Source organism: Aythya ferina (genome assembly GCF_964211825.1).
Source record: "Aythya ferina genome assembly, chromosome: 4".
In the NCBI taxonomy this organism is placed as follows: Eukaryota; Metazoa; Chordata; class Aves; order Anseriformes; family Anatidae; genus Aythya; species Aythya ferina.
The window spans coordinates 77722706-77735288 of record NC_140300.1 but is presented as its reverse complement, the minus strand read 5'-3'; positions in this window follow the sequence as shown (position 1 = coordinate 77735288).

Genomic DNA, 12583 nt, shown 5'->3' with positions numbered 1-12583 from the left:
AACACCCCAAAAAAGAACTGAATCAGAAGAAAAAACACCAAAAACTATGAATTTCCCCGCAAAACCACCCTAAACTCACCTGATCTTCTTCAAAACCCACAATCCACTCCCATTTACCTTAACGACCAACGAGAATCCAACTAAAACCCAACGGAGACCCCAAAACAAGTCAAAAACACCCCAAAAAAGAATGGGATAACCCCCCAAAACGAAAGAAAACCCCAAAAAAATAGATCCACCCCAAAACGACACTAAACCTACCTGATGTTCTCCAAAACACGCAAGTTAAACTTTTCCAACATGATGAAAAACAAGAAACCAACAAAACCCAACAGAGACCCCAAAACATGTCAAAAACACCCCAAAAAAGAACGGGATCACCCCCAAAACTGGAAGAAAATTCCCCCCCCAAAAATTTACAATTTTCACCATGATGACCAACATGAACCAAACGAAAACCCAAAAGGAGACACCAAAACACGTCAAAAACACCCCAAAAAAGAAAGGGATCACCCATAAACTGGAAGAAAATCCCCAAAAAGCACAGATCCAATCCCAAAACCAGCCTAAACCTACCTGATGTTCTCCAAAACCCACAAATTTACCCTTTTCCACCATGATGACCATGGAAAACCCAACGAAACCCAATGGAGACAAAAAACATGTCAAAAAAAAAAACAAAAAAAAAAACAAAACAAAAAAAAAAAAAAGAACAGGATCTCCCCCAAAAACAGAAGAAAAACCCAAATGCCATAGATCCACCCCAAAAGTCCCCCTAAGCCTACCTGATGTTCTCCAAAACCCACAATTTACCCTTTTTCACAATGATGACCAACGAGAACCCAACAAAACCCAACGGACAACCCCAAAACACGTCAAAAACAGCCCAAAAAAGAACAGGATCACCCCAAAAAACAGAAGAAAACCCCAAATACCATGAATCCACCCCAAAAGTCCCCCTAAACCTACCTGAAGTTCTCCAAAACCCACAATTTACCCTTTTCCACCAAGATGCCAACAGAAAACCCAACGAAACCCAACGAAGAACCCAAAACACGTCAGAAACACCCCAAAAATGAATTCGATCACCCCAAAACTGGAACAAAATCCCCCAAGACCATAGATCCACCCCCAAAACACCCTAAATCTACCTGATGTTCTCCAAAACCCACAATTTACACTTTTCCACCATGATGACCACGGAAAACCCAACGAAACCCAACGGAGACCACAAAACACGTCAAAAACACGCCGAAAACCAACTGGATCACTAGAAAAAACAGAAGAAAACCCTAAAAACCATGAATCTGCCCCAAAAGTCCTCATAAACCTACCTGATGTTCTCCAAAACCCACAATTTACACTTTTCCACCATGATGACCACGGAAAACCCAACGAAACCCAACGGAGAACCCAAAACACGTCAAAAACACCCCAAACAAGAACAGGATCACCCCCAAAACCAAAGAAAACCCCAAAAAGCACGGATCCAATCCCAAAACCACTCTAAACGTACCTGATGTTCTCCAAATCCAAATGTCCACTCCCAACCACCATAAAACCCATTAGGAACTCAACGAAACCCAACGGAAACCCCAAAACACGTCAAAAACACCCCAAAAAAGAACTGAATCAGAAGAAAAAACACCAAAAACTATGAATTTCCCCGCAAAACCACCCTAAACTCACCTGATCTTCTTCAAAACCCACAATCCACTCCCATTTCCCTTAAGGACCAACGAGAATCCAACTAAAACCCAACGGAGACCCCAAAACAAGTCAAAAACACCCCAAACAAGAACAGGATAACCCCTAAAAAAGAAAGAAAACCCCAAAAAAACATAGATCCACCCCAAAACCACACTAAACCTACCTGATGTTCTCCAAATCCCAAAGTCCACTCCCAACAAACTTAAAACACATTAGGAAATCAACAAAACACAACGGAAACCCCAAAACACGTCAAAAACACCACAAAAAAAAGCGGGATCACCCCCAAAACTGGAAGAAAACCCTAAAAGCCGTTGATCCACCCCAAAAGTCCCCCTAAACCTACCTGATGTTCTCCAATACCCACAATTTACCCGTTTTCACCATGATGAACAACAAGAACACAACAAAAACCAACGGAGACCCCAAAACACATCAAAAACACCCCAAAAAAGAACTGAATCAGAAGAAAAAACACCAAAAACTATGAATTTCCCCGCAAAACCACCCTAAACTCACCTGATCTTCTTCAAAACCCACAATCCACTCCCATTTCCCTTAAGGACCAACGAGAATCCAACTAAAACCCAACGGAGACCCCAAAACAAGTCAAAAACACCCCAAAAAAGAATGGGATAACCCCCCAAAACGAAAGAAAACCCCAAAAAAATAGATCCACCCCAAAACGACACTAAACCTACCTGATGTTCTCCAAAACACGCAAGTTAAACTTTTCCAACATGATGAAAAACAAGAAACCAACAAAACCCAACAGAGACCCCAAAACATGTCAAAAACACCCCAAAAAAGAACGGGATCACCCCCAAAACTGGAAGAAAATTCCCCCCCCAAAAATTTACAATTTTCACCATGATGACCAACATGAACCAAACGAAAACCCAAAAGGAGACACCAAAACACGTCAAAAACACCCCAAAAAAGAAAGGGATCACCCATAAACTGGAAGAAAATCCCCAAAAAGCACAGATCCAATCCCAAAACCAGCCTAAACCTACCTGATGTTCTCCAAAACCCACAAATTTACCCTTTTCCACCATGATGACCATGGAAAACCCAACGAAACCCAATGGAGACAAAAAACATGTCAAAAAAAAAAACAAAAAAAAAAACAAAACAAAAAAAAAAAAAAGAACAGGATCTCCCCCAAAAACAGAAGAAAAACCCAAATGCCATAGATCCACCCCAAAAGTCCCCCTAAGCCTACCTGATGTTCTCCAAAACCCACAATTTACCCTTTTTCACAATGATGACCAACGAGAACCCAACAAAACCCAACGGACAACCCCAAAACACGTCAAAAACACCCCAAAAAAGAACAGGATCACCCCAAAAAACAGAAGAAAACCCCAAATACCATGAATCCACCCCAAAAGTCCCCCTAAACCTACCTGAAGTTCTCCAAAACCCACAATTTACCCTTTTCCACCAAGATGCCAACAGAAAACCCAACGAAACCCAACGAAGAACCCAAAACACGTCAGAAACACCCCAAAAATGAATTCGATCACCCCAAAACTGGAACAAAATCCCCCAAAACCATAGATCCACCCCCAAAACACCCTAAATCTACCTGATGTTCTCCAAAACCCACAATTTACACTTTTCCACCATGATGACCACGGAAAACCCAACGAAACCCAACGGAGACCACAAAACACGTCAAAAACACGCCGAAAACCAACTGGATCACTAGAAAAAACAGAACAAAACCCTAAAAACCATGAATCTGCCCCAAAAGTCCTCATAAACCTACCTGATGTTCTCCAAAACCCACAATTTACACTTTTCCACCATGATGACCACGGAAAACCCAACGAAACCCAACGGAGAACCCAAAACACGTCAAAAACACCACAAACAAGAACAGGATCACCCCCAAAACCAAAGAAAACCCCAAAAAGCACGGATCCAATCCCAAAACCACTCTAAACGTACCTGATGTTCTCCAAATCCAAATGTCCACTCCCAACCACCATAAAACCCATTAGGAACTCAACGAAACCCAACGGAAACCCCAAAACACGTCAAAAACACCCCAAAAAAGAACTGAATCAGAAGAAAAAACACCAAAAACTATGAATTTCCCCGCAAAACCACCCTAAACTCACCTGATCTTCTTCAAAACCCACAATCCACTCCCATTTCCCTTAAGGACCAACGAGAATCCAACTAAAACCCAACGGAGACCCCAAAACAAGTCAAAAACACCCCAAACAAGAACAGGATAACCCCTAAAAAAGAAAGAAAACCCCAAAAAAACATAGATCCACCCCAAAACCACACTAAACCTACCTGATGTTCTCCAAATCCCAAAGTCCACTCCCAACAAACTTAAAACACATTAGGAAATCAACAAAACACAACGGAAACCCCAAAACACGTCAAAAACACCACAAAAAAAAGCGGGATCACCCCCAAAACTGGAAGAAAACCCTAAAAGCCGTTGATCCACCCCAAAAGTCCCCCTAAACCTACCTGATGTTCTCCAATACCCACAATTTACCCGTTTTCACCATGATGAACAACAAGAACACAACAAAAACCAACGGAGACCCCAAAACACATCAAAAACACCCCAAAAAAGAACTGAATCAGAAGAAAAAACACCAAAAACTATGAATTTCCCCGCAAAACCACCCTAAACTCACCTGATCTTCTTCAAAACCCACAATCCACTCCCATTTACCTTAACGACCAACGAGAATCCAACTAAAACCCAACGGAGACCCCAAAACAAGTCAAAAACACCCCAAAAAAGAATGGGATAACCCCCCAAAACGAAAGAAAACCCCAAAAAAATAGATCCACCCCAAAACGACACTAAACCTACCTGATGTTCTCCAAAACACGCAAGTTAAACTTTTCCAACATGATGAAAAACAAGAAACCAACAAAACCCAACAGAGACCCCAAAACATGTCAAAAACACCCCAAAAAAGAACGGGATCACCCCCAAAACTGGAAGAAAATTCCCCCCCCAAAAATTTACAATTTTCACCATGATGACCAACATGAACCAAACGAAAACCCAAAAGGAGACACCAAAACACGTCAAAAACACCCCAAAAAAGAAAGGGATCACCCATAAACTGGAAGAAAATCCCCAAAAAGCACAGATCCAATCCCAAAACCAGCCTAAACCTACCTGATGTTCTCCAAAACCCACAAATTTACCCTTTTCCACCATGATGACCATGGAAAACCCAACGAAACCCAATGGAGACAAAAAACATGTCAAAAAACAAAAACAAAAAAAAAAAAAAGAACAGGATCTCCCCCAAAAACAGAAGAAAAACCCAAATGCCATAGATCCACCCCAAAAGTCCCCCTAAGCCTACCTGATGTTCTCCAAAACCCACAATTTACCCTTTTTCACAATGATGACCAACGAGAACCCAACAAAACCCAACGGACAACCCCAAAACACGTCAAAAACAGCCCAAAAAAGAACAGGATCACCCCAAAAAACAGAAGAAAACCCCAAATACCATGAATCCACCCCAAAAGTCCCCCTAAACCTACCTGAAGTTCTCCAAAACCCACAATTTACCCTTTTCCACCAAGATGCCAACAGAAAACCCAACGAAACCCAACGAAGAACCCAAAACACGTCAGAAACACCCCAAAAATGAATTCGATCACCCCAAAACTGGAACAAAATCCCCCAAAACCATAGATCCACCCCCAAAACACCCTAAATCTACCTGGTGTTCTCCAAAACCCACAATTTACACTTTTCCACCATGATGACCACGGAAAACCCAACGAAACCCAACGGAGACCACAAAACACGTCAAAAACACGCCGAAAACCAACTGGATCACTAGAAAAAACAGAAGAAAACCCTAAAAACCATGAATCTGCCCCAAAAGTCCTCATAAACCTACCTGATGTTCTCCAAAACCCACAATTTACACTTTTCCACCATGATGACCACGGAAAACACAACGAAACCCAACGGAGAACCCAAAACACGTCAAAAACACCCCAAACAAGAACAGGATCACCCCCAAAACCAAAGAAAACCCCAAAAAGCACGGATCCAATCCCAAAACCACTCTAAACGTACCTGATGTTCTCCAAATCCAAATGTCCACTCCCAACCACCATAAAACCCATTAGGAACTCAACGAAACCCAACGGAAACCCCAAAACACGTCAAAAACACCCCAAAAAAGAACTGAATCAGAAGAAAAAACACCAAAAACTATGAATTTCCCCGCAAAACCACCCTAAACTCACCTGATCTTCTTCAAAACCCACAATCCACTCCCATTTCCCTTAAGGACCAACGAGAATCCAACTAAAACCCAACGGAGACCCCAAAACAAGTCAAAAACACCCCAAACAAGAACAGGATAACCCCTAAAAAAGAAAGAAAACCCCAAAAAAACATAGATCCACCCCAAAACCACACTAAACCTACCTGATGTTCTCCAAATCCCAAAGTCCACTCCCAACAAACTTAAAACACATTAGGAAATCAACAAAACACAACGGAAACCCCAAAACACGTCAAAAACACCACAAAAAAAAGCGGGATCACCCCCAAAACTGGAAGAAAACCCTAAAAGCCGTTGATCCACCCCAAAAGTCCCCCTAAACCTACCTGATGTTCTCCAATACCCACAATTTACCCGTTTTCACCATGATGAACAACAAGAACACAACAAAAACCAACGGAGACCCCAAAACACATCAAAAACACCCCAAAAAAGAACTGAATCAGAAGAAAAAACACCAAAAACTATGAATTTCCCCGCAAAACCACCCTAAACTCACCTGATCTTCTTCAAAACCCACAATCCACTCCCATTTACCTTAACGACCAACGAGAATCCAACTAAAACCCAACGGAGACCCCAAAACAAGTCAAAAACACCCCAAAAAAGAATGGGATAACCCCCCAAAACGAAAGAAAACCCCAAAAAAATAGATCCACCCCAAAACGACACTAAACCTACCTGATGTTCTCCAAAACACGCAAGTTAAACTTTTCCAACATGATGAAAAACAAGAAACCAACAAAACCCAACAGAGACCCCAAAACATGTCAAAAACACCCCAAAAAAGAACGGGATCACCCCCAAAACTGGAAGAAAATTCCCCCCCCAAAAATTTACAATTTTCACCATGATGACCAACATGAACCAAACGAAAACCCAAAAGGAGACACCAAAACACGTCAAAAACACCCCAAAAAAGAAAGGGATCACCCATAAACTGGAAGAAAATCCCCAAAAAGCACAGATCCAATCCCAAAACCAGCCTAAACCTACCTGATGTTCTCCAAAACCCACAAATTTACCCTTTTCCACCATGATGACCATGGAAAACCCAACGAAACCCAATGGAGACAAAAAACATGTCAAAAAAAAAAAAAAAAAAAAAAAAACAAAAAAGAACAGGATCTCCCCCAAAAACAGAAGAAAAACCCAAATGCCATAGATCCACCCCAAAAGTCCCCCTAAGCCTACCTGATGTTCTCCAAAACCCACAATTTACCCTTTTTCACAATGATGACCAACGAGAACCCAACAAAACCCAACGGACAACCCCAAAACACGTCAAAAACAGCCCAAAAAAGAACAGGATCACCCCAAAAAACAGAAGAAAACCCCAAATACCATGAATCCACCCCAAAAGTCCCCCTAAACCTACCTGAAGTTCTCCAAAACCCACAATTTACCCTTTTCCACCAAGATGCCAACAGAAAACCCAACGAAACCCAACGAAGAACCCAAAACACGTCAGAAACACCCCAAAAATGAATTCGATCACCCCAAAACTGGAACAAAATCCCCCAAAACCATAGATCCACCCCCAAAACACCCTAAATCTACCTGATGTTCTCCAAAACCCACAATTTACACTTTTCCACCATGATGACCACGGAAAACCCAACGAAACCCAACGGAGACCACAAAACACGTCAAAAACACGCCGAAAACCAACTGGATCACTAGAAAAAACAGAAGAAAACCCTAAAAACCATGAATCTGCCCCAAAAGTCCTCATAAACCTACCTGATGTTCTCCAAAACCCACAATTTACACTTTTCCACCATGATGACCACGGAAAACACAACGAAACCCAACGGAGAACCCAAAACACGTCAAAAACACCCCAAACAAGAACAGGATCACCCCCAAAACCAAAGAAAACCCCAAAAAGCACGGATCCAATCCCAAAACCACTCTAAACGTACCTGATGTTCTCCAAATCCAAATGTCCACTCCCAACCACCATAAAACCCATTAGGAACTCAACGAAACCCAACGGAAACCCCAAAACACGTCAAAAACACCCCAAAAAAGAACTGAATCAGAAGAAAAAACACCAAAAACTATGAATTTCCCCGCAAAACCACCCTAAACTCACCTGATCTTCTTCAAAACCCACAATCCACTCCCATTTCCCTTAAGGACCAACGAGAATCCAACTAAAACCCAACGGAGACCCCAAAACAAGTCAAAAACACCCCAAACAAGAACAGGATAACCCCTAAAAAAGAAAGAAAACCCCAAAAAAACATAGATCCACCCCAAAACCACACTAAACCTACCTGATGTTCTCCAAATCCCAAAGTCCACTCCCAACAAACTTAAAACACATTAGGAAATCAACAAAACACAACGGAAACCCCAAAACACGTCAAAAACACCACAAAAAAAAGCGGGATCACCCCCAAAACTGGAAGAAAACCCTAAAAGCCGTTGATCCACCCCAAAAGTCCCCCTAAACCTACCTGATGTTCTCCAATACCCACAATTTACCCGTTTTCACCATGATGAACAACAAGAACACAACAAAAACCAACGGAGACCCCAAAACACATCAAAAACACCCCAAAAAAGAACTGAATCAGAAGAAAAAACACCAAAAACTATGAATTTCCCCGCAAAACCACCCTAAACTCACCTGATCTTCTTCAAAACCCACAATCCACTCCCATTTACCTTAACGACCAACGAGAATCCAACTAAAACCCAACGGAGACCCCAAAACAAGTCAAAAACACCCCAAAAAAGAATGGGATAACCCCCCAAAACGAAAGAAAACCCCAAAAAAATAGATCCACCCCAAAACGACACTAAACCTACCTGATGTTCTCCAAAACACGCAAGTTAAACTTTTCCAACATGATGAAAAACAAGAAACCAACAAAACCCAACAGAGACCCCAAAACATGTCAAAAACACCCCAAAAAAGAACGGGATCACCCCCAAAACTGGAAGAAAATTCCCCCCCCAAAAATTTACAATTTTCACCATGATGACCAACATGAACCAAACGAAAACCCAAAAGGAGACACCAAAACACGTCAAAAACACCCCAAAAAAGAAAGGGATCACCCATAAACTGGAAGAAAATCCCCAAAAAGCACAGATCCAATCCCAAAACCAGCCTAAACCTACCTGATGTTCTCCAAAACCCACAAATTTACCCTTTTCCACCATGATGACCATGGAAAACCCAACGAAACCCAATGGAGACAAAAAACATGTCAAAAAAAAAAAAAAAAAAAAAAAAAAAAAAAAAAAAAGAACAGGATCTCCCCCAAAAACAGAAGAAAAACCCAAATGCCATAGATCCACCCCAAAAGTCCCCCTAAGCCTACCTGATGTTCTCCAAAACCCACAATTTACCCTTTTTCACAATGATGACCAACGAGAACCCAACAAAACCCAACGGACAACCCCAAAACACGTCAAAAACAGCCCAAAAAAGAACAGGATCACCCCAAAAAACAGAAGAAAACCCCAAATACCATGAATCCACCCCAAAAGTCCCCCTAAACCTACCTGAAGTTCTCCAAAACCCACAATTTACCCTTTTCCACCAAGATGCCAACAGAAAACCCAACGAAACCCAACGAAGAACCCAAAACACGTCAGAAACACCCCAAAAATGAATTCGATCACCCCAAAACTGGAACAAAATCCCCCAAAACCATAGATCCACCCCCAAAACACCCTAAATCTACCTGATGTTCTCCAAAACCCACAATTTACACTTTTCCACCATGATGACCACGGAAAACCCAACGAAACCCAACGGAGACCACAAAACACGTCAAAAACACGCCGAAAACCAACTGGATCACTAGAAAAAACAGAACAAAACCCTAAAAACCATGAATCTGCCCCAAAAGTCCTCATAAACCTACCTGATGTTCTCCAAAACCCACAATTTACACTTTTCCACCATGATGACCACGGAAAACACAACGAAACCCAACGGAGAACCCAAAACACGTCAAAAACACCCCAAACAAGAACAGGATCACCCCCAAAACCAAAGAAAACCCCAAAAAGCACGGATCCAATCCCAAAACCACTCTAAACGTACCTGATGTTCTCCAAATCCAAATGTCCACTCCCAACCACCATAAAACCCATTAGGAACTCAACGAAACCCAACGGAAACCCCAAAACACGTCAAAAACACCCCAAAAAAGAACTGAATCAGAAGAAAAAACACCAAAAACTATGAATTTCCCCGCAAAACCACCCTAAACTCACCTGATCTTCTTCAAAACCCACAATCCACTCCCATTTCCCTTAAGGACCAACGAGAATCCAACTAAAACCCAACGGAGACCCCAAAACAAGTCAAAAACACCCCAAACAAGAACAGGATAACCCCTAAAAAAGAAAGAAAACCCCAAAAAAACATAGATCCACCCCAAAACCACACTAAACCTACCTGATGTTCTCCAAATCCCAAAGTCCACTCCCAACAAACTTAAAACACATTAGGAAATCAACAAAACACAACGGAAACCCCAAAACACGTCAAAAACACCACAAAAAAAAGCGGGATCACCCCCAAAACTGGAAGAAAACCCTAAAAGCCGTTGATCCACCCCAAAAGTCCCCCTAAACCTACCTGATGTTCTCCAATACCCACAATTTACCCGTTTTCACCATGATGAACAACAAGAACACAACAAAAACCAACGGAGACCCCAAAACACATCAAAAACACCCCAAAAAAGAACTGAATCAGAAGAAAAAACACCAAAAACTATGAATTTCCCCGCAAAACCACCCTAAACTCACCTGATCTTCTTCAAAACCCACAATCCACTCCCATTTACCTTAACGACCAACGAGAATCCAACTAAAACCCAACGGAGACCCCAAAACAAGTCAAAAACACCCCAAAAAAGAATGGGATAACCCCCCAAAACGAAAGAAAACCCCAAAAAAATAGATCCACCCCAAAACGACACTAAACCTACCTGATGTTCTCCAAAACACGCAAGTTAAACTTTTCCAACATGATGAAAAACAAGAAACCAACAAAACCCAACAGAGACCCCAAAACATGTCAAAAACACCCCAAAAAAGAACGGGATCACCCCCAAAACTGGAAGAAAATTCCCCCCCCAAAAATTTACAATTTTCACCATGATGACCAACATGAACCAAACGAAAACCCAAAAGGAGACACCAAAACACGTCAAAAACACCCCAAAAAAGAAAGGGATCACCCATAAACTGGAAGAAAATCCCCAAAAAGCACAGATCCAATCCCAAAACCAGCCTAAACCTACCTGATGTTCTCCAAAACCCACAAATTTACCCTTTTCCACCATGATGACCATGGAAAACCCAACGAAACCCAATGGAGACAAAAAACATGTCAAAAAAAAAAAAAAAAAAAAAAAAAAAAAAAAAAAAAAGAACAGGATCTCCCCCAAAAACAGAAGAAAAACCCAAATGCCATAGATCCACCCCAAAAGTCCCCCTAAGCCTACCTGATGTTCTCCAAAACCCACAATTTACCCTTTTTCACAATGATGACCAACGAGAACCCAACAAAACCCAACGGACAACCCCAAAACACGTCAAAAACAGCCCAAAAAAGAACAGGATCACCCCAAAAAACAGAAGAAAACCCCAAATACCATGAATCCACCCCAAAAGTCCCCCTAAACCTACCTGAAGTTCTCCAAAACCCACAATTTACCCTTTTCCACCAAGATGCCAACAGAAAACCCAACGAAACCCAACGAAGAACCCAAAACACGTCAGAAACACCCCAAAAATGAATTCGATCACCCCAAAACTGGAACAAAATCCCCCAAAACCATAGATCCACCCCCAAAACACCCTAAATCTACCTGATGTTCTCCAAAACCCACAATTTACACTTTTCCACCATGATGACCACGGAAAACCCAACGAAACCCAACGGAGACCACAAAACACGTCAAAAACACGCCGAAAACCAACTGGATCACTAGAAAAAACAGAACAAAACCCTAAAAACCATGAATCTGCCCCAAAAGTCCTCATAAACCTACCTGATGTTCTCCAAAACCCACAATTTACACTTTTCCACCATGATGACCACGGAAAACACAACGAAACCCAACGGAGAACCCAAAACACGTCAAAAACACCCCAAACAAGAACAGGATCACCCCCAAAACCAAAGAAAACCCCAAAAAGCACGGATCCAATCCCAAAACCACTCTAAACGTACCTGATGTTCTCCAAATCTAAATGTCCACTCCCAACCACCATAAAACCCATTAGGAACTCAACGAAACCCAACGGAAACCCCAAAACACGTCAAAAACACCCCAAAAAAGAACTGAATCAGAAGAAAAAACACCAAAAACTATGAATTTCCCCGCAAAACCACCCTAAACTCACCTGATCTTCTTCAAAACCCACAATCCACTCCCATTTCCCTTAAGGACCAACGAGAATCCAACTAAAACCCAACGGAGACCCCAAAACAAGTCAAAAACACCCCAAACAAGAACAGGATAACCCCTAAAAAAGAAAGAAAACCCCAAAAAAACATAGATCCACCCCAAAACCACACTAAACCT